Source organism: Panthera onca, chromosome D3 (assembly GCF_046562875.1).
Source record: "Panthera onca isolate mPanOnc1 chromosome D3, mPanOnc1 haplotype 2, whole genome shotgun sequence".
NCBI classification, from domain to species: domain Eukaryota; kingdom Metazoa; phylum Chordata; class Mammalia; order Carnivora; family Felidae; genus Panthera; species Panthera onca.
The window spans coordinates 14,129,814-14,153,973 of NC_138350.1; the positions used below are offsets into that span (position 1 = coordinate 14,129,814).

The window sequence follows — 24,160 nt, forward strand, 5'->3', positions numbered from 1 at the left end:
TACAAAAATATATTCACACACAGAAATTAAAATTTTCAGTGAAAATAACTTTAAGAACATCTGGATCAAGAGGTCCAAGTGATGGGGTGTCTGGGTGGCTCAGTCGGTTAAGTGTCCAACTCTTGATCTTGGCTCAGGCCATGATCTCATAGTTCATGAGATTGAGCCCCACGTAGGGCTCTGTGCCGGCAGCACAGAGCCTATTTGGGATTCTCTCTCCCCCTCTCTCTCTCTGCCCCTCTCCTGCTCACATTCTTTCTCTCTCTCTCAAAATAAATAAATCAACTTAAAAAAAAGAGGTCCAAGTGAATGATATGTACTCAGTTTTTCCATCTCTCGGCCTGTTTTGCCCTCTTTTGTCTTCTTTCTCAGCTGGGCTCTCAGGAATGGCAGCTCTGAGCATACATCCCGTTAAATAAACAAACCCAAGGGAAAAAGAATGAATGTCTCTTGATCCCAGTAAAAACCCAGAGCTGAAATCTCACTGGACCAGCCTGGGTCATGTGCCCATGTGTGAACCAATCATTGTGGCTAGCAGACTGACTACACTCGGGTTTTTTGCGCATCCTTGGAAGGCAGAGGGTGTCAGTCCTACCAGAATCCACAGCCTGAGGATGGGAGAGGGGTGGATAACCAAGGTAACTTACTGGTGTTCTTATCAGAAGAAGGGGGATGGATCAGGTCAGGCCAAACAAAAGATGTCCACATTGCATGTTAGGATTCTATGTTGGGGATGTTAGCAAAGACAAGAGGAGTATAACCCACTGAGGAAAAATGCTGTAGCAAACAGCAGATCCTAGAAGCCAGGTAAATGAGAGTGACTCTTCACTTTATACAGTTAATCAGGAAGCTTCCCCCTTCTTCCTTTGGTATAGTACCCTATTACATTTTAGTGTTTTCCCCCAGATTATCAGATGCACACCTGTATATGAAGCCATGTATGCCTTTGCCATGAGAAAGTATGCAAAGTCTGGTTTATCTGACAGGCTAACCTGGAGACATGCAAAACCCCCACCACCCCAGAGGGATGCAGGATAAGTGTCCATCAAAACAGGTTATTTGTGAGATTAATCAAGAAGATTTCTGTGATGGGAATTTGGGAACACTGAACTCAAAAATTTTCAATGGGTGTCTTTCCTGCAAGACTTCTCAGAGACTTTAATGTGCTAATGATCATTAAGATTTTCCATGAGGGGGAACAGATGGCAGAATTTCCTGACTCTTCCACATGGAACCATTTTTGGGACGTGCATATCACAAGGCTAGTGTTACAGAGAAAACATTTCGGGTTGGCTCCACAATACCATCTTTCAAAAACATTTGCAAAATTCTAATAATGGAATTTGATTGTTACATAGTCAGAGCTGTCAAACATGAAATGGATTCGTATGTTTATGGGGCAGACCATTGAACATAGGTATAGCTATTAAACAGCTCTATTTTAAAAGGAATTTCATTGGGTTCTTGCAGACATAAACATCACCTCAGAAGGTCACGAATCCCTTTTCCCCACCAGATTATTTATCCAAGAACATGACATTAAATCCCTTTGCTATCACAGCACAACCTTGTTAAGTTCTAGTGTCCCTTCAATCATCCTTTCAATCCCAGGCCACCATTTTGTCCATTCTTTACATTTTCTGTGCCTGTTCTTACCTCCAGGCCTTTGTTCTGGCAGTTCCCCCTGCCTGAAGTGCCTTCTTCAGCACCCCGTTTTATGGCATCCAATTGGGTACAGCCTACTAGGCTCTCCTCCCCAAAGCTGAGTCCTATTTGCCAGATTATAGTTGTGTTTCGGAAGTCACAGCTGTTGGGGGGAGAGGAAGAGTGTCTAGCTGTGTGTATACATGTGTGCACACGTATGCTGGGAGGGTCAGTGCTTGGGACTCAATGATAGAGATTTCTGGTTGTAGAATGGTTGTGGAGGAGATGAACGTCCCTCTTCCCTCTATGGTCTAGGGACACACTGAAACAGCCTGGAAAAGCAAGGAGTTGTAAGGAGAATGAACAGGGAGCTACAGAGAACTTAAGTCTTATTCCTCTTTTGGCACTTCTTGGATCTGTGATTTTTGGGTGAATCACTTTCCTGTCTGTGTCTTGATTTCTTCCTCACTAAAATGATAGGATTGGAATAGACTGGTGGTTATCATACTTCACTGATCACTGGAGTCACGTGGAAAGCTGGTTAAAAAACAGTTTTCTGGGCTCCAGTCCCTGGAGAAAGGTTTATAACTTTGGGTGATGCCTGAGAATTTGAATTTTAACAAGCTCATCCAGGTGTGGGAAACATTGAGCTAGATTATTTCTAAGACCTTTTTTCCAAAACAAAGCATTGATTGATAAAGTCTGTCCTTCTGGAGTAGTGGGTTAGTCAAAGTCTCTCTCCACACCATTCCTACTACCATGGTTCTAATGGAGCCGTCAATCTCAGGACACCATCCAAGACTCAAGTCTATCCAATCATAAGACCACAGCCCTCTGGTCACTAAGAAGAACGTTTGGAAGTCATGTGACCAAGCCAAGCCAATCAGAGCTCTTCCCTTAGACATTTTGCTTGGAGCTAGAGGAGAAATAGTCTGTTCCCTTCGGTCATGGAACTCGGAAGGTCCTTATCCAGGACTGCCAGGTGCCATATGCTCTGCCTTATGAAGAAGACCTGTCTGTTGCAGGAGAGTGTGATGCTGGGCAGAAAACAGCTGGAGTGAGATGGGCAGAGTCAGAGACAATCCCACTGGCCTCGTTTCTCTGGTCCCAGTAGCTGCCCTAATGACTTCTGTCTATTCTGTGAACTAACCCCTCCTCTGTGAAACAGGAAAACCCCCTTTTGCATAAGCCAGCTGAAGTTGGTCTCTGTCACTTTCAACTAAGAGAATCCTGTGGTAAATTCAGGATTCAAACCTCAGTCTGTCTCTAAAATCTGTGTTTCTTCTCACTGCTGTTCAACCTTGTCTTCTTCAATGGTGGCAAACAGCTTTTTTCATTGATGCTCCTCTGCTCCCTGCAGAAAATCTCTGCTCCTCCACCAGCTCCAGCAGTTTTTAAAGCTTAGCCCTCCTGCATGAATCTCACTGTGCTCTTTTCTTCCTCCTTTCTGTTCTGGTACTTCTTTTTGCACAAGTCATTTGCTAATGATCATTTACTGCCATGGACCATAATTTCTCATATCTATATTAAGCCTTTGTAACTTTTTTGTTCTATCTCCTCAATTAAATTATAAGCTCCTGGAGGGCAGAGGACATAAACTATATTTTTAAACACATTCTCCACCACTATGGGCACAGGGATGATCAAGGCAACTCCACTTTTGTTGATTTGTAAGTGGAGGAGCTGGGATTCAAACCCGGGTAGGGTAGCCTCAGAACCTTTGCTTGCAGGTTCTATGTCATCCAAAGCCACAGATGTGATGGATTGGGGGACTTTAAGGAGAGGACACCCAGAGGAACCTGCCTGTTCATTTGGGTTGATTTGGAGAAAGGCACCTCACTCTGCAAAAGCAGCCACATCTGCCCAGCAGCAGGCAGAATTCCCAAAGGAAACAGAAGCCTCCTTTATAAATCTGGCAGACATGATGTAAGTGCAAGTCGTTAACCTTGGTTCCCTCACCTCACTTCCTTCGAACACTGGGAATGATGGAAGCTGCCCTCGTAAGATTCAGAGCTCAGGCTCCCAAATGATGTGAGACTCACAGCTCTCCAGAGCCACTGCCTGGGGAGAATCATTCAGCCTCTGCCCCAGCTACAGATGAGCCCTCACCCTGAGGGGCTGCACCTCGTACTGGGAGAGTCAGAAACAGAGACCCACAGGAAACCTGGGACCTGGTCCCTGCCCTCAGAGAGTCTGGAATTTATTTGAGGACACAGCTCACATCCACACATGAAAGCCAGTTTGGAATATTTATGAGGCTGTCCAGCATCCCATGTAAACAAACAGTGCATGCTGCGTACTGGTAGAGCTAGGCTGTTTGGGAGCAGAGAGGGGCGTTGCAAATTATCTAGTTCCGGGGTCACTGAATGGTGGCCCATGAACTGAATTGGCTTGTAGATGTGTTTGACTCATACAGTGTTTTGTGTTACTTTTATATCCTTTGAGCCAACTTTTAAATTTATGAAGAATTCATATAACATACAGGTCTGGGCTTCTGTCAAAAAAAAGTAGGTGATCTGCCAGCCCTAGGCTTTTATTTGTGCATGGAATGTACCTGGGTGGAGCTAAGAAGAAGACCTTCTCAAGCAAGGACACAGGGTTTCAATTTGCCAGAGTCGTGACCGGTTCCTATTGCCTCCCCCACTCCAAGGTCCAGTGTCATTCACTACGTATTGTTGCACGTGTACTCTTGTTTTCCTTATATTAGAAAAATCACTCTTTATTGACCTGCTTTTCTCATTTAAATCATTAGCCTTGTGCATTAAGCTTTCTGAACGTGTCAGATCTGGTTTCTTCCATACTCTACATTAATGAAATTGAGACTCAGAGACAAGAAAAGATTTAAGCCTGACATCACAGAACCCATCTCTGAGCTCAGTCCTAGTCAAGAGGACTGGAGGCCTGGGTCTCAAACCCTCACTAGCGCCTGTTGACTGTATGTTCCTGGGAAGGTTGCCTCAGCATTCTGAGCCTCAGTTGGCCCATCCATAAAATAGGCACAAGAATAACCACTCTATGGGCTTATTTTGAAGATAAAAAGAGATAACTCTAGCACTTTGTAGATTTTATAAAGTGCAGGGAACCCTAATAACACATCTGTTTATACAGTGATCTGAATATTCCAGTCTTCGTAGTCTGTGTTTAATCTGGGCCTCACAGTTCCTGCCATTGGCTTACTTAAATCTTGGCAGTGCTGGAAAGAACCTTCAGCCTTTTAGACTTTGATTTGCCTCATCTTCCATCTTTTTAGGTTGGATAACAGAAATGTTATATTCTTGGCCCTGTATCATATGTGCTTTAAGTAATTTATTGATCCCTCTCCCAGTGCATAGTTTTACAGACATACCCCCTGAACCCTGAATCAAAATCAGAGAAAAAAATCAATTCCTTTTATGGCCCAAAATAGCAATAACAAATGGTATTTCCTGAGCTATGGGCCAAGCCCTGTGCAAGGCAGATCCTTCACATGCATTTAAAGTACACAGTGGCCCTAGGAGCACCTGGGTGGCTCAGTCAGTTAAGCATCCAACTTCAGCTCAGGTCATGATCTCACAATTCATGAGTTCAAGCCCCGTGTCGGGCTCTTTGCTGACAGCTCAGAGCCTGGAGCCTGCTTCGGCTTCTGTGTCTCCCTCTCTCTCTGCCCCTACTCCACTTGTGTTCTCTCTCTCTCTTTCCCTCTCTCTCTCTCTCTCTCTCTCTCTCTCTCTCTCTCAAAACTAAACAAACATTTAAAAAAATAAAGTTCACAGTGGCCCTATAAGGTGAGTGTACTAGGTGTCTATTGCTATGTAACAAACCACACCAAAACTTCACATCTTAGAATAGCAATAAACACTTACTACCTCACATATAGTGTCTGATGTCAGGAATTTGGGAGTGATTTGGCTGAGTGGTTCTAGTTCAAGGTGGCCCATTTGGTTGTAGTCTTATCTGAAGGTTTGACTGGGGCTGGAGGATCCTCTTCCAAGGTGTTTCACTCACATGGCTGGCAAGTTGGTGCTGGCTACTGGCAGGAAGCCTTGTTCCTTTCCATGAGGACCTCTCTGGGTACAACTGCTGAGTATCCTCATGACATGATGACTGGCTTTCCCCAGACCAACTGATTCAAGAAAGAGCAATTCTCCAAGGCAGAGGCTACAGGGTCCTTTATGGCAGGCTCAGAAGCTATGTGCTATTATCTCAGCAATATCTTATTGGTTGTCTGAATCAGCCCTATTCACTTTCAACAAGGGCTACATGCAAACTTGAATATCAGGAGCAAGGATCACTGGGGGCCATCTTGGAGGCTGGCTAGCACAGCAAGGAGTCCTATCATTCTCATATTAAAAACAGAGCAACTAAGGCTTGGAAGGATTGTATAACTTGTCTACAATTACATGCACAGTATTGGCCGAGCTAAGATTCACACTGAGATCTATCTACTTGTAAACATGCAAATATATACTCTCAACCAACAACCATACTGCATCCCAAGTATTTTCAAAACTGCAAAGCATTCTGCAAGCCCATTCTATTAGTTGATAGGATTTTCTAGGAATAGGTGTAATTTCGCTGATGAGAAAGAGATCATTCAATCACTCATTCACTCAATCATTTGTTCATTTATCTATTTAACAAATATCCATGGAATATTTGCCAAATTATTTGTTAAATAGATGAATGAATGGCTTGACCAAAAAAAAAAAAAAAAAAAAAAAAAAAAAAAAAAAAACACACACAGCTAATAAATGCAGAGCAGGATACAAACTGGGATCTGTAGGACTCCTAGTACAGTGATCTTTCCACCACCTATAAGGTTGTCTTGAATTTATTTTATGTGTCTTCAGAGCATCTTGATGAGGCCGAGAGAAATGAATTGACTTTCCACAGCTGAAAAAGGCACCAGCTTCCTTCCTCTAAATAGCTCTGAGCCTTGGAGCAGACAAGCATTCAGACCTGCACGAAAGATTTAGCTGGAGTCATGATTTGTATCTTACAGAATTTGTAATTATGGGATCAAGCCTCAGCCCCTAACATGTTCCAGGCACTAATCAAAAGTATTGTTGTAGATGGCTAACAAGCACATGAAAAGATGTTCAACATCACTAATCACCATGGAAATATAAGTCAAAACCGCAATGAGAAAACCACTTCACATCCATTAGGATAGCTAGTATGAGAAAACCAAAAGAGCAAGTGCTGATGAAGATATAGGGAAATTAAAACTCTAGTGTACTGTTAATGGGAATGTAAAATGGTGCAGTCGCTAATGAAAACAATAAGGTCGTTCCTTAAAAAATTAAAAATTAAATTACCATGTGATTCAGCAGTTGTACTCCTAGGAGCATACTCTAAAGAATTGAAAGCAGGGACTCAAAAGAGCTGTTTGTACAACCATGTTCATAGCATTATTCATGATGATTAAAATGGAAAAGAAACCTAAATATCAATCAGTGGATGAATGGATAAATAAATGTGCAGTGTATACACACAATGGAATATTACTCGGCCCTGAAGAGGAAGAAAATTCTGACATCTGCTACAATATAGATGAGACTTAAAGCCATCATTCTAAGTGAAATAGGCCTATCACAAAAGGATAAATACTGTATGACTCCACTTATATGAGGTGCCTATGTAGTCAAATTTGTAGGGATGGAAAGTAGAATGGTGGTTAGGGGGCAGTGAGGAATGGGGAGTTGTTTAATAGGCAGAGTTTCAGTTACCCAGGTGAAAATGGTTCTGTACGTGGATGGTGTGATGCTTGCATCAACAGTGTGAATGTATTTAATACCACAAAACTGTACACTTAAAAATGGTTATGATGGCAAATTTTATGTTCTATATATTTTACTACAATTAAAAAAATACTGTCGTTCTGTAATTACATCCTGAAGACAAACCCAATGACAACTCATCTTATGGAAGAAGAAACAAAGGTTCTGAGATGCTAAGTCACTTGTTTAGAATCACATGGCTAAGAAGAGAAAGAGCTGGAAGATTTCAACCCAAATCCTTTCCATTAAAGTACACAGCCTCTCTTTCGCCTGCTCCTGGATTTGCTGCCCTAGGGAGGCATGGTAACCGTTTCACCATTGCTGGGCAGCGATTTGTCAGTCCGCGAGTGCCTTGGGGAGGCAGTTGGCTTTTATGGTCTGAGATCAGGCTGGGGAAGAGAAAGAGGCACTGGGGCCCTTGACTGGGGACAGCTGGGATCAGAGCAGCATGTCTGCTATGAGCTTGTTCCTTCGAAAACATTTCGGGTGGTCCTTGGCTGCACAGCTAGGATAATTAGCTATCCCAGAAACACCAAGAAAGACATTTACAGGTCCAACTGCTGTCGTTGGATATTTTCCTACACCAACTGGGCCAAATACCCTCAGTTTTTAAAAATCCTCAACATACTGGGACTCGTTTTTGTTTAACTTGCAGGTGGGAGGGGGGTGCTAAGCATGACAGCATCACTTCAGCTCTAGAAAAGAGAGTGGGAGCTGACTGGGCGCTGTCCCCTCTTCCCTCCCTTATTTTTCAAGGTTTGTGCCTATATTTTCCACCTGCAGCCCCTTGCTGGGAAAAGTGACACTTTAATTCAGAACAAGTGAAAAGGAGGCTACGCTCGGCTTAATGAGAAGTGACCGGGGAACACGCTGGATTAACCAAGGGAGACTGTAAAGTGCTGTGTAAATATCAGCTGCTGGACTGCTGGGGGTGGGAAGGGATCTGAGCCAGCCTGGAAACAGCCACAGCTCCCGGAGGTGAGACTGAGCAGGCAGATTTGCAACTCACTGAAACTTGGGATTTGCTGGGTGCTCTGAGACAGATGAGCTGGTTCTGAAAAGAGCTTCTGGGCCTTTCTGGGCCTGGCAGGAGCGTCTTACCGGTTACGATTCTGACACCAATTCCAACATGTGGGTTTTCCCCTCGCCACACCAAGCAGTTCTCCGACACCAGCTGGGTGTCCGAGAATTCAATTCAATTCTGGCATCATCTACCTGGTGGTAGCATCAGAGCCCACAGGGTAAGGGCTCAGTAATACAAGACTCCCCAACTTCAGATGCCAATTGCAGGTCTAGGTTGTCAGCTGTGTTTCTGGCTGGCTGGCTATAGATGGGAAGTTCCAAGGACCCTCTCCTTGGGTTCAATTAAACTGCTAGAGCAGCTCACAGAGCTCAGAGAAGGTTTTACTTACTGGATTACCCATTTATTATCAGAGGATATAACTCAGTAACAGCCAGATGGAAGAGATGCAAATGGGGAAAGGGCGAAAAGCTTCCAATGTTCCCTCCAAGCAGGCCACTCTCCCCTGAATCTCCACGTGTTCACCAACCGAACCAGAAGCTCCTAGAAGCTGTCCTTTTGGGTTTTCATGGAGTCCTCACTACATAGGCAAAATTGATTAACTCATTAGCCACTGGTGATTTAATTTAATCTCCAGACCCTGTCCCCTCCCTAGAGGTTATGGGGGTAGGACTGAAAGTTTCAACGCTCTAACCCCATGGTTTGCTCCCCTGGCCACTAGTCCTCATCCTTAGTTTACCTAGGGGCTTTCCAAACATTTCTAAAACAAGACACCATCATCCTTTCATCACTTAGGAAATTCCAAGGGTTTTACAAGCCCTGTGCCAGGAATGAGGACGAATACTAAATATATATATTTTATTACAAATCCCAGCATCATACTCATCATCCCTTATCATCAGGGAAATGGAACAAATCAAAGCTACAATGAAATATCACCTCACACCTGTCAGAATGACTAAAATCAACAACACAAGAAACAACAGGTATTGGCGAGGTTGTGGAGGAAAGGGAACCCTCATGCAATGCTGACGGGAATGCAAACTGGTGCAGCCATTGTGGAAAAGAGTATGGAGGTTCCTCAAAAAGTTAAACATAGAACTACCTTACAATCCAGCAGTCGCACTACTGGTATTTACCCAAAGAATCCAAAGCATGAATTGAAAAGGATACATGCACCCCTATGTTTATAGCAGCATTATTTACAATAGCGATGATGTGGCAGCAGCCCAAGTGTCCATCAGTTGATGAATTGGTAAGAAATATAAGAATATTATTCAGCCATAAAAAAGATTGAAATCTTGTCATTTGCAATGATGTGGATGAAGATAGGAATTATAATGCTAAGTGAAATAAGTCAGAGAAAGATGAATACCCTATGATTTCACTCATATGTGGAATTTAAGAAACAAAACAGACAAGCAAAAGTAAAACAATAGAGAGAGAAAAAAAAAAAAAAAAAAGCAAGAAAGAGACTCAATTACAGAAAACAGACCAGTGGTTACCAGAGGGGAGGTGGGTGGGGAATGGAGGAAATAGGTGATGGGGATTAAGAAGTGTACTTTCATGATGAGCACAAGGTGATGTATGGAGCTGTTGAATTACTATATTGTACACCTGAAACTAGTATTGTTATATTATGTATATGTTATGTTAATGTATGTATGTTAACTGTATGTTAACTAACTGGAGTTAAAAATAAACTTTTGGAAAAATCAGAGTATCACACTGGTTTATAAGCGTGGGAGACCTGGTCAAGGAAGAAAAGAAGAAGAAAACCTTATTTATGGAAAACTTTTCAGAGTTTCTGACTCAGCAGAGCCAGGGCTCATGCTGAGTTGATTTCACATGCAGGTGGCTAAAAGCTTTGGAGCTGTACATGTCCACCTTTGGACCCTGCTTCTGTCCCTTGATAGCTAATTGAACTTGGATTTGCCTCTTGACCTTTCTGAGCTTCATGTTCATCATGTATAAAAGGGATTAATGAGACCCATCTGATGGGTTTGTTGAGGGAGCTGGAGAGGATTAGGTCTGTGAGTGGCGCACAGTCAGCACCCAGTACATGGAATTTGTTAATGTCATTGCTGCTCTATCATATCCATGGCTCATCATCCCAATGTTTATGAAGAACAGTCAGTCACTGATGGGTCTAGAAAGAAGCTCAGAGGGCAGGCAATTTTTAGTATTGGTTATCTCTCTTTCCTCCTACAGCAGGGACCAGCAAAGTTTTTCCACAAAGGGCCACATAGTAAATATTTTTGGCTTTGCCAGCCGGGTGGTCTCTGTAACAAGTATTTAACTCAAAAGCATCTATAAGCACTGTCAATAAATTGGCATGGCCGTATGCCACAGGCTGGATTTGGCCCCTAGAAAACACTTGATAAGTGTTAGCAGAAGGGTCAGATCCATTAACAAGAACCAAGATATACAAGATACCCAATAAGTATTTGTGGAATGCCATTCATGAAACCTGAAGGAAAATTATCTTTCTTTCTCTGGTCCTCAGTTTCCTCATCTGTAAAATGGGAATAAGAAGATGTGTTTCGGGGATGTCATGAAGTTCCAGTGAACAGTGTGGTTGAGAACACTTGGTAAATCATGCAGCTTCTTTAACAATAGAGCTGTTTTTACAAGTACCATCTTCAGTATCCTCCTCCTGCTTCTTATCTCCTTAGTAAGTTCCCAGCCCTCAGCTCTCCCTCCCTTAATCCTTGTATTTTTTTTAATTTTTTTAAAAATGTTTATTTATTTTTGAAAGAGAGAGAGAGAATGGGGGAGGAGCAGAGAGAAGGAGACAGATGATCCCAAGCAGGCTCTCTGCAGAGCCTGATGCAGGGCTTGATGCAGGGCTTGAACTCATGAACCATGAGATCATGACCTGAGCGGGAGTTGGACACTTAACCAAGTGAGCCACCCAAGTGCCCCACCTCTAATCCTTTTAGACAAGGGCTTATCAACCTTGGCATTTCTTACATCTTGGGCCAAGTAGTTCTCTATTATGAGGGGCCGTCCTGTGCATTGTAGGATGGCTAGAAGCATTCCTGACTCCTACCCATTAGAGTACATGCCAGATGGCCCCCTCACTCCCCACCAATTGTGGCAACCAAAAATGTCTAGAGACATTGTCACATATCCCCTGGGAGGCAAAATTGTCCCCTGGTTAAAAGCCACTGCATGAGAACAAGCCTAACACATATACCAAGGCAAAATTTTGGATGAAGAAAAGACCTATGGCAGTGTCTGGGGCATTCTGTGCTGTGGGAGATGCATGGGAAAATGATTACTCTTCCTGCAGAGACTCTAACGTACTAAAGTATGACCTTGGACAAATGACTTAACCTCTATGAATCTCAGTTTCCTCCTAAGTTAGGGTAAAAATTCCTACATCCCCAGGGTTGTGGGGGAAGACTCAATGGAGTAATATAAACAAATTGCTTAGCACACAGTAAGCACTAAACAAATCATAACTGTTCTCTTTTACTGTGTTTTTTTGTGGTAATTGATAATATATTAAAATTCCCTTCTGCCTCTGAAATTTCAAATTTCTTTTCAGCAATCATAACAGTTTGCAAACTGGAATGAATGGACTAGATCTGATCTTTAGACGTGTTTTATTTGACTTGCAATGTGATTTTAAAATGTTTGAATCCAGGTGCGCCTGGGTGGCTTAGTCGGTTAAGCAATCAACTTCAGCTCAGGTCATGACCTCATGGTTTGTGGGTTCGAGCCCCGCATTGGGCTTTGTGCTAACATCTCGGAGCCTGGAGCCTGCTTCAGATTCTGTGTCTCCCTCTCTCTCTGCCCCTCCCCCGCTTGCACTGTGTTCTCTCTCTCAAAAATAATAAAACATTAAAAAAAAATTTTTAAATGTTTGAATCCATACCTTACATGTAAATGTCAGGAGATTTCACCTGAAGTTTCAGATTTGGTGCTTTTCCTAAAGAAGTAGGTAATTGGCTCATGCTGGGACTGGAGACCCACATGGCAGCCAGTAGCTGGTGGCCACCACCTCCCTTAGACGAGGAGCTTGCTTTTATGTTCCCCTAACACCTCACCAAGCTCTTTCAGCTTCACTTAACGGTGTTTTCCTCTTGGTATCCATAGATGTTTGAGTTTGAAACTCCTGTATATGGAATTTTTTTCAAGGCCCTTAGAACTGATGATTCTTATCCAGGTGTTTTAGTTCCTTACTTAACACCAAACCTCCTTCCAACCTGAGAGAGTGAGTCACTTACAACTCACCTTGTCTAATTTCACTGTCCTTTTAACTGTGTCATTCTTGACAAGGAGTCAGACAGAACTGTCTCCAAACTGTCATCTCAGTTTGGGGTGCTGTTCAAGTTTAAGGCTCCAGGACCCCCATCCTGTCATCTCTTCCCATTCTCCTGACCCACATCCTCCCCGAGTCCAATATCCCCCAGCGAAACCAGAACTGGCAGCTTCTCGACAACCGTTTATCAGAAGCAAGGAAATAACAGCTTTTAAACACAGTTCTTATGCTTGAAGACTGTGATCAGATTCCGAACCATTTCCAGAAGTGCCCCTTGGGGCCCAGAGGGAGACGTGGTTTCCATGCTAACAACTCCTTGCTGGCTCAGTCACCAGTCCCTCAGAAGGGAAGGTGGATCTTACCCCCCAATGGCACTGGAGGAAATTTAAATACAAATACCCACCAGGAATAACACATACAGAAACACCAGCATCCTCCCCCCTTGATGGGAATGTGTAATCAAATGTGTTGTGCGTGAATGCAGCTATAAACTGAGAGACTTATGGCACTCTTCCTTCCAGACACCCTTTCCAGTTTGCCAAGACCAGTGGGCCAACTGGAGGGACAAGGGGAGCTATGGATGGGGAAAGACACAGTTCTTTCCTGACAGGGTAATAGCCTCTCCCTCAGATTATCTTGGGCCTTAAGTGCTTTCCTGGGAGTGATAAAACACTAAGTAGACAAAAGAGAAAACAGAAAATTAAACTAGGACAGGCTGGGGTGGTCGGAAAGATGCCTCATAGATATACAATTATAATATATGCAAATTACTTAGAGTTCTCTGGTATCAAGAAAGCACTCCATATTAGTGATCATATTTATTATCATCTGATTGGCTCTGCTTCAGAGGCTGGAGTGAAAACTGGAACAAACATCTATGGAGTACTTCTGATTTATGTCCATGCTTTCAATTGTCATAACAATCATACATGGGTATTGTTACTGTCTTTTAGAGATAAACTGAGGTTCTGACTGGTTAAATAGTTTGCCCCAGGCTACACAACCCCACTAATGGTAGAGCATGGACCCATACCCAGGCCTGTCTGGTTCCATAGTCTGTGATCATATCTACTACACAACACAGCACTCCCTTATTTGAGTCTGGGTAGAGAACAGTGTTGGGTCTCTAGGGAGGGGTATAGGAGTTTGTGAACTTCTAGAGGCAACAGATATGTCTACCTTATCTGTCATTTTATCCCCCGTGTCTAGTGTAGCCCCAGAAATATAGTAGGGTGCTCAACAAATATTTGTCGGATTAATGAGAGAGCAAAGATTAATGCAAATGTATGTATCTCTGGTAGTGGACTTCTAGGCAAGGCAAAGGGATATGTTTGTATTATCATTGTCTGTTTAATTTTCCTTCTCTGTCTGTGATTGTGAACACCTGTTTCTGTGAGGGTGTCTGTGTTAGCTTGCCAGAGCTGCCATGGCAAAATAAACCACAGACTGAGTGGCTTAAACAACAGAAAATTTTTTCCCAGTTCTGGAGGCGAGAAGTCTGAGACCAATGTCAGCAAGTTTGGCTTCTTCTGAGGCCTCTCTCCTTGGCTTTCAGAAGGCTGCCTTCTCATGTTGTGTTCACGTGGTCATCTCTCTGTGCATACGTGTGTCCAGTCTGTGTCCAGTCTCAGTCCAGTCTCAGTCTGTGTCCTAATTTCCTCTTCTTAGAAGGACACCAGTCATTATGGCAGTAACCTGCCATAATGACACCATTTTATCCTAATCTTCTCTTTAAAGGTCTTATCTCTAAATAAAGTCACATTCTGAGGCACTGCGGGCTAGAACTTCAATTTAAGAATTTGAAAGAAGACATAATTCATTCCATAATAGTGTCTGTTTTGTTCATTTTCATATCTGCAGAACTTCATAGGGGGTCTAGCACACAGTTGGCTAAGTAGGTTGGATAAATGTAGGGATGAAGGAAAGAATAGAATATGGAAGAATGGATAGAGGATGGGTATATGGGTAGGTGGATGGGTGGATGGGTAGATGGATGGATGGATGATGGGTAAGTGGATGGCTAAGTGGGTGGATGGGTGGGTGGGTGGATGGATGGATGATGGGTGGATGGATGGCTAAATGGGTGGTTGGGTGGATGGGTGGGTGGTTGGGCAGATGGCTAGATGGGTGGATGGATGGGTGGATACATCTTGGCTGTGATGCTTCACCATTATGAGAGGCCTCCTGCCAAGGTCTGACCATTAGACAGGCCCTTGTACTTGTATAATATCATCTGATATCCAAATTTGAATCATGTTTCTATCAAAGGTCTCTGCTTTGTTTTTCTCGCCAGTGTTTATCACCATCTTACAAGCTAAGTATTTTGCTTATGCATTTTGTTTATTGTGTGCCTCCCTCAACTAGATCTATGAGGACAGAGGGTTTTCTCTGTCTTCCTTGCTGTTCTGTTCTTGGTGTCTAGTACAAAGCTGGCACATGGTAGATGTTCAGGAAATATGTGGTGAATGAATAAATAAATGAGTTAATCTCCTCCCTTGGCCCCCATCTAGATACCTTAAAATCCAGCAGAAGGCCAGCTCTATTCCTCTGAGAAACCTTCCCTGACCATTCAAATTTTCAGTGATCGTCATGCTTCTCCAGAGGTGGAAGGTGTATTGGGCTATTCTCACCAGCTGCAAACTATGCTTCCTCAGTATTCATATGCCTTGATTAAGTGAATCACATAAAATAAATCAGCTTGTAGCTTTACAAAATACAAATTCTCTAACCCTAACCCCAAATGGACTGAATTCAAGTGTCTGGGTGTAAGGCCCAATAACCAACATTTCAACATTCCTCTTTCAGCATATTCTGAATTACATGATCCTTGAATCAACTTTGAGAAACGGGCAAAGTTAAACCCTAGGAACCCAAGGTCAAAACTGCTTGGGAATGTAGTCCAGTCTCCTGCATTTATTTCTTGTAAATAGCTAGCTTTTAACTTTCCCTCCATCTATCTTGGAGGGGCTGGCATTTCTTCTGACAGATGTGTACAAACTATGCCACATGGAGATATTTTCTGATTATAGATGCTGGATTTGGGGGAGGGACACAAACCCCAACAAGTGTGATGAAGTCCAGACCCTTTGGTGTTTCTGTCACAAGGTCCCAAGTGCTCCCAGGACGTGGGCAAGAGAACTGGTTCTCAGGGCAAAGGTTGCAGATCCAAGGGCAAAGGTCCCAGGGACCAACTGATTTATTTCCTTGCTTTTGTTCACATGTTCCTTCTTAGCCTCTCAGCTCTCACCCTGTGTCCATGGGCTTACGATGTGGGTGGTCATGGTATTATGTTGGAAGGAAGCTAAAGCTGTAGGGGGAGGGGGTGGTAAAGAAAGAGGTTTTTTTGTTTTGTTTTGTTTTGACCCTTGTTAGGCCTTAGATGTGTTTGGAAACTGACTAGGAGCTCTTATTTCCCTCCTGCCCTTCCTCCTTCCCCTCTTTGTCCTCTTCCTCTTGCTTTTCTATCACCTCTTCCTCCATTTCCCCCATCTTCCCTCATTTCTTTCCAACAGCTATCATCTATTGGGCACTTGCCATAAGCCTGGCTCTATATCAAGACTCTTACATTGTTCTATGGAGTCCTTGCAACACTCTGGGGTCTATTCTATCACTTCTCCCCTTAGGAAGAAGCTGAGACTCTCAGAGTTAAAGTCATTTGTTCAAGGTCACACAGCTTCTTACAAGGCAAAAATGGGATTGAGACCCAGGTTGTAGGATACCAAACAAAGCTCATGCTTTAGAAACATGACGCAAGGACAAATAAAACCAAATGCCTGCATGAGACATTTAGACCATAGGGCATGGTGGGGAGTGTGGCAAACTGAAGAACCCTGGTGCTGAATAAAGGAGGCTGCTGCTACTCATCTCCATCTGAATGTTGTCAGGTGGGGTCTTCTGATTTCTCAATAGAAGCTGGAAATCCACATTTTGATGTGAAATCTTTTGATTTTTAAATGCCAGCAACTAATTATTTTTCATTGTATAAGTCAAGAATGCCTACAGTTTGAATTTAGCCTGTAGATCACCAATCTGTGACCTCTGCTTGAAACATCCACTAGATTGCAGCTTCCATGGGCATGTAACATCATGACATCCATCCATGACCCTGGATTCTGTGAGTCAGATGGATCTTTGTCCTCTTGGGCATTATTCCATGACTCTCAAAGAACTATGTCAGTTATGAAAAAGGAAGGTCCAGATAACCCCAAATAACATGTTGAAGAGCTGGACTGTTCGGTACAGTAGCCACTAGTCACATGTAGCTGTTTATATTTAAATTATTAAAGTTAAATAAAATTAATATTTCAATTCCCTAGTCACAGTAGCCACATTTCATGTAGTTTTATAGCTCCTATATCAGATAGCGTGGATATAGAACATTTCCATCATCACAGAACATTCTACAGGACAACACCATTGGCAATCAGGCTCTGAGCCTACCCTCTTCTCTGCCCCCTTCCTCTTTCTGTTTCTTAATTCCCTAGGGAAATCCCCATGGGTGACAAGAGAGCTTATCTGGACGGAGAAAAGAAAATCATTTTGTATGTGTTAATGGGAGAAAGCTATTTGATCAATTCACCTTCCTCTCAATAAACATGTATGTCACTAATGTCCTTCTGAAAACATTTGCCTAAATTCTTGGAAAGTATTTCAGAACAGACAGAGGAGCAGCAAGCCCTGGGAAGAGATGTTTTGAAGGCTCACAGTACCAGCAGTCTACACCTGGGAACCCGCCCCCCACCCCTACCCCAATGCTGTCTACTGCTGCTTCTCAAGGACACTATTGGTGCAAGTTAGTCCAAACTAGTCTTCACTCAGTAATGGGAAAGAAAATTAAATGGGGGCTTTCAAATGCATCAAGGAGGAAAGAGTTCTCGATGCGAATGTAGGACAGCTAATAAGATAAGACAAGCTTGAAATTAATGATGATTCAAAAATGCCAGAGTTACCAAGTTTCTTTTCTTTTTTTTTCTTCTTAAGGATTCAGTGAGAAAGACAAAGTGGAGAAATTGAAACATTTACCAGACATGAAGAAATTGCTAGAATAGTTATCAGCCAAGAAGTAATTAGAAATGACTTGGATACGTTGAAACGTCTGTAGGGTTGGCAGAGGGGAAGGCATAGGTATAAAGTGAATCTGCCAAATTGTTCCATGATTCAGGACCTGAGTGGGTGGGGAACAAGAATATCAGGGAGAAGAAAGCCAAAGGAAGAGCTATCTTTGCAGAAAGGATAGCCATCTGGAATCGTGACAAGGAAACTTAATTAAGGATTGGAATGAGCAACATAAAGAGAGAGGAGTGAACATTTTCAAGGTGGTATCAAACTAATTACAAGAGACAGGAAAGAGGCAGTCAAGAAGTGGCAGCTTTATTACTGATTTAAAAAAAAAAACCTTTTGGAGGACATAGATTGCTAATACTCTTTTGAATTGAACTTAACCCCCAACCCAACCTCAAGCAAACCAATAGGACAAAGTTTGCTCTACTAAGCCCAAAATGTACCTTTTCTTCAGGTAGGCAGATCCCAAAAGAGAATACTGATGCACCAATCAGGTGGGGCAAGAGCCAGGAGTGTCACTCTCCTGGAGGTCCCTCTACAGGGAAACATGAAGAGTAGGGAATAAATGTTCCCTCTTCCATACTCCATCACCTCCAACAATATGAGATTGTCTGAAGAAAATGGTATATTGGCTTTAAGGATATAAGGTATTCAGAACTGCAAAGTTATCAGAATCTGAGGAAAATGGATGGGACCGCCTGTTCTATTCCACTCTTTTCCAGGTTCCTTGTTATTAGATTTTTACATGGACAGACTTACTGAAGCCTGTCAACTGCATGGCATATTTTCTCCTTTATTGCTTCTGCCTTCTGTGGGTTATCACACTGATTCTACTGAGTTAGTTGCTATTATCATCTCTTCATTTTACTGATGAAAAGTGGGGGTCAGGGTTGTTTAATACCTTGCCCAAAGTCACTCAGCTAGTAGGTGGGGAAGCCAGGATTTGGACCTAGGCCTGTGCCTTTATCCACTGCCCTCCATTACTGCCCTAGGACAGACAAGAAACCTGACTGACCCAGCCTTATCTCTTTGTTTGCATACCAAACGATGAAAGGCATGTGTGGGTCCACAGGCATTTAGAGACTTGTCCTGTCTAACAGAAACTGAAGCCTCTCCCTTGTGCATCGCCTGTTATAAATGCAACACAGGTAGTGGATGGTTGAGAGGGCAACTCTAGAGTCAGGCAGATCAATATTCAAATCCAAGCTTAGCCACTGACTTGCTCTGTGACCTTGAACAAGACACTTCTATTCTCTGAGCCTCAGTTTCCTCACATGTAAATGGAGATTTTTCCATCTCATAGAATGTTACAAGAATTCAGGGAGATACTGAGTGTTAAAATGTAACAGAGTGAACATTGAATAAAGCCATATTGTTCTTTTTGTTATAGAAGAGTCAGAATAGGAAATGCTGAACTTTTCTTTTCTTTTTTTCCTTACCCAACATGATAAGCCTCCTCGTGCTGTTCCATCTTTGCCCACGGTGTTCCTTTGCCTGGAATTCTCTTCCCTCCCCTTGACCCAACTCTCCCAATTTGGTGACCTCCCGTTTGTGTTCCAAGACCTAGCTCCTTTTTGGAGCCTTCTCATATTCAAGCAGAATAAGCTTCTGACTCTACAAGTATCTACTAAATCTCTACTTCTTTTCTCTATTAAAACTCTTAAAAATGATTGATATGATATGATATGATATGATATGATATGATATGATATGACTGTTCTTATGACTTGTCTCTCTTCCCAACTCCCAATAAGGCTGGAGATTTTTAAAACTAGAGAACCATTATGGGTGATGGGCATCGAGGAGGGCACCTGTTGGGATGAGCACTGGGTGTTGTATGGAAACCAATTTGACAATAAATTATATTTAATTAATAAATAAATAAACAAACAAAAAACTAGAGAACCATGCCTGAGTCATCAAAACGTCCCCTTATTTAATAAGAACACCATGTTAAATCCCCAACAAATGTTGGAGTAAAGGAACATTTAGTGTATTTTGTTATCTATTGCTGCTTGACAATTCACCCTCTTGAAACAACATGCTTACTCTCTCATAGTTTCTGTGGATTAGGAGTTTGGGCATGGATTAGATAAATCTTCTGGCCCTGGGTCTCTCACAGGGCTGCCATCAAGGTATGGCCCAAGGCTGTAGTCAACTCAAGGCTCAACTGGGAAGGATCCACTTCCAAGTCTGCTTATGTAGTTGTTGGCAGGATTTAGTTCCTTTCAGATTGTTGGATTGAGACCTCACTTCTTCATGAACTGTTGGCTGGAGGCATTCTTTTGATTCTTTGCCATATAGGCCTCTCCATAGAGCATTTCACAACATGGAACTGCCTTCATTAGAGCGAGCCAGAGAAAGGACAAGAGTGCCAGCAAGAGAGCGCTAACAAGAGATAGTCTCCTGTAATCTAATCATGGAAGTGACATACCATTACCCTTGCTGTGTTGTGTTCATTAGAAGCAAGCCACTAGGCACGGCCCCTCACCAAGGCGAGGGGATTACACAAGGCTGTGAATATCAGGAGGCAGAGATCATTGGGAGCCATGTCATTGGCTGCCTACCACACTTAAAAATGCAGAGGGGAGCCGAGGGGCGGGAAGAGAAGGGAAGGAGATGCCAAAAGGAGAGAATGGGGAGAAGATAGGGAAGAAGAAATAAGAAAGAAGAGAAAGGAAGAGGAGGAAGGGGTTGAGTTATCAAACACTGATTGAACATCTGTCTACTTGTTCCTAGTAAGGTGACACAAAGGCATGCATGCCATAACATGGCTGCACCCTGTGGGTGTCCATCAAGCTGGGGAAATGAAACACCCACATGAGAGATGACTACATGGCAACTCGGGGTTATCTGCCAGGTGGGCAGCAGACCCCAAGTGTTAGGAGATTTAGATTAAGGTGAGCTCATTGGGTCTGGTATGCTGGGAAAGGTGACATTGGAGCTGGGCTTGTGATGTGGTAGATTTGGGAAGAGGCAATAGCACAATATGGTGAAAGGCTCAGAGGTGAGAGGCTCCTTAAGTAAAAGGAACTCCAAAATTCCTGCCCTGGAGGATTCTAGGAGAGCCTTAGCGGGAGACGAGACTGTGGAAATGGATGGTGACCAGGCCTTGGAGGGTCCTAACAGCCCACAGAACATTTGAGTCGCATTTTTTGGACCACTAGGAGTCCTTGATGGTGGTTGAGTGGAGCCAGTATCAAGTAAGGTTAAGCACAGAAGTCTGGAATGAGAAACACTGGCTTTCCAATCCCTGTTTACCATCTGGGAGACACTCCTTGGGCAAGTGATTTAAGTTCTCTGAACCTCAGTTTCTTCTTCTTTAACATGGTACCATTTGTTGTGAAAATGAAATGGAGTAGCACTATACAGTGCTTATTAGCACAATGCCTGTTATATGATGAGCTTTCAACAAGAAGTTACTGTTGTCGTTGTTGTTGTTGTTGTTGTTTCTGCATTGGGGGTAGGGGACATGATTACCCTGACATAGAGGATTTAAAAATGTCAAAGTCTTCCTCTTAGTGGCAAAACATTCCTCTGGCCTTTTCCCTTTTCTCTTCTTGGTTGTGGAGCATGACAGATGAGCAATGAGGACTTAAAAGTGACAGATGTGTCCATCTAGGATAGCACAAAAAGGGGAGGGACAGGGGGAGGCAGGACTGAGGAATGACCTAACAATGCCTGGAATCATGGTCAATGGTGCTACAGAGATTTAAGGAACTATCTTTATAGAAATATAATTCAGAGGCCAAGGCAAGGGCAAGTTCCCAGAATTTGCCTGGGGCACTGGCACAGAGGGTCTCATTCAGAGGGAGGGGTCTGACTTGGGTTCCAAAGACCAGAGGGTCCTTGGAGGTCAGTGCTGGACATCCTTCCTTGTACTGTGTTGTTATTCTTTGAAGGAGTTTGTTGACCTGAGCAACTGGAGAAGGGATGATTGGGAGGCTCTCAGACTCAAAGTAAATTAACATCCTGAACTCTGGGATGGTGGGGTTTTGTCCTAGGGATGTAGGGAAAATTTGTTTGTTTTTTTCACCCATCATTTTCCACCCCTAGACTCTGTTAAGCATATTTATTCAGATAAAATGCACCTCCCTGGCCATCTCCTGCTGTAGTCTTTTTCTTTTCCTCCATCCCATCAAAACTTACCAGTCATGGGTTGTAGTCCCTCCAGTACATTTTACTCTCTTATCTCATAAAGTGGTGTTTCTCGGAATTTGAGCTAAGTAGCAGTGCATTTTCAATGTTGAAACTTCCTTGCTGAGATAGAGATGCAAACAGAGATACAGAGATACGAATATATCTCACCGCGGAAGTTGCTAACTATTTTGTCAAATACCTCTTAAAACTTATTCCATAAATGACAAGTTATGGGGGTTTTTGTTGTTTTTTGGTTTTTTACTCCAAAGAAGAAAGGCTAGACTCAAATAAAAGGCAATTCTTTCAATGAAATATGTTTAGCTTTTTGAGAAACTCCCCTCTACTGCTTTTGTGTGTGTGTGTGTGTGTGTGTGTGTGTGTGTGTGTGTGCGCGTGCACGCATATGTACTAAACTATCATTTGGAAACTACAGTCATAGGCAATTTATGCTAAGATGTTAATGACTTAATTACATGTTCATTCATGAAATATCAAGTTCCTTCTATGTGTTAAGCCCTGGACTAAATGCTGGACTTACGGAGATGAAGGAAACTTGGTATCTGAGACCAGAGGATTCATTCTTGATTAGGAAGACATTTGTGAACAGTGATGTTGTCTCCACTTCAATATGTCAGAACGACAGGGGCATTTCTTGAAGGTTAGATAAAATGCTATGGGTGCAACAAAGAAAAGTGTGGAGAAAGCTTCACAGGGAGGAGGAAATGAGGGGAGGAGAAGATAGTAAGAGCTGCATTTATGGATTTACAGGATGCTAGATACTTTTTTTATAATTAAAAAAATTTTTTTTCAGAGAGAGGGAGAAGGGAAGAGGGGCAGGGGGGACAGAGAGAGAGAGAGAGAGAGAGAGAGAGAGAGAGAGAGAGAAGGTGGGAGACAGGGAGGGAGGAAGAGGGAAAGAAAATCTCAAGCAGGCTCTGCACTCAGCCCTGAGCCTGACATGGGGCTTGATCTCACAACCCTAGGATCATGACCTGAGCCAAAATCAAGAGTCAGATGCTCAACTGACTGAGCCACCCAGGTACCCCAAGGCACTTTAATGTCACCTCATTGTAATCTCCACAACAACTTGTAAGGTGGATGTTATGATTCTCATTTTACCATAAAGAAAGGAAGCTCAGTTGGGAAAGTCCCTTGCTAGAGATTACCTAGTAAGAGTCAGGTATGGGGTTTGAATCAAGCCCTGTCTGATTCCAAACCCATGGATATAACCACTCCAGAAACTTCCTCAGAAAACCTTCGATGTCTGTCTGCTCTTGTCCATAGTCCTGATACTATTGACAAGGACATGAGACAGGGAATGCAAGCTGGAGTTACCTTGTCAGGTGAACTGGCCAAATAAAATGGAAGATTTCCTGTTAAATTTGAATTTCAAATAAACAATGAAACTTTTTCTAATTTATTTTTGAGAGAGAGAGTGAGTGGGAGAGGGGCAGAGAGAGAGAGAGGAAGACACAGAATCTGGAACAGGCTCCAGGCTCTGAGCTGTCAGCACACAGCCCAACGCGGGGCTCGAACTCACGAGCCATAAGATGACCTGAGTCGATGAAGTCAGACGCTCAACCCACTGAGCCACCCAGGCACCCCTGAAACGTTTTTAATATAAGTATGTCCCAAACATTACATGGGACGTACTTAAAAAATTCATTGTTCATCTGAGATTCATATTTAACTGGGTGTCCTATATCTTTATTTGTACGTCTGTCCACCATATCAACAGACCAATTCATTTCCATTTATCTTCTAACTAGAGCTTTGAGGACCTAAAAGTTCTCCCATTGCCACATTGAAATTGGATTTCAGCAAAGCAAGATGGATTTAGGTGAGCCCCTGCCAACCCCCAAAACTTTCTGAGCTGTCTATTTGTTTCACTCAAGCATATGATGTAGGGAGAGAATGTCATGGAACAGACTGATTTCCAACAGTCTCTAAAAGAAAGGCAGGGGCAGAAGAGTTCTAGACCTTTCCAATTTGAGGATTCCATGATCCTATGGGGGCTTTCTGCTTCCCACCCCATCCTCACATTCTCTCCTCTTCTGGGCAGCTGCACCTCAGCTTTTGCCTCCTGTTTCAAGAATCTCTTTGTAGGCATTGGTGCACCTAACCAGTGGGAGCTGGGAGGGAGTACACTTTCAGAGCACTTAACAGCGACAAGAGCTTTCCTTTCTTCTCTTCTCCCTGCTATTTGACAAACAAGAGGGTTGTTTAATCACAGAAAGCAGACTGAAGTGGAGTTTTTATCTTGAG

The 24,160-nt window shown here is 43.0% G+C and overlaps 1 long non-coding RNA gene across 1 annotated transcript; it reads right to left on the reverse strand.

Annotated features, from left to right (window-relative positions):
• Positions 1-19,775: 19,775 nt before the first annotated feature.
• Positions 19,776-22,577, reverse strand: LOC132665051 (uncharacterized). Its single transcript, XR_009603940.2, has 3 exons — positions 22,434-22,577; positions 21,905-22,015; positions 19,776-21,373 (listed from the first exon to the last, which is right to left on the reverse strand). It is a non-coding gene; the product is annotated as an uncharacterized LOC132665051 (long non-coding RNA).
• Between the last annotated feature and the right edge of the window lie 1,583 nt (positions 22,578-24,160).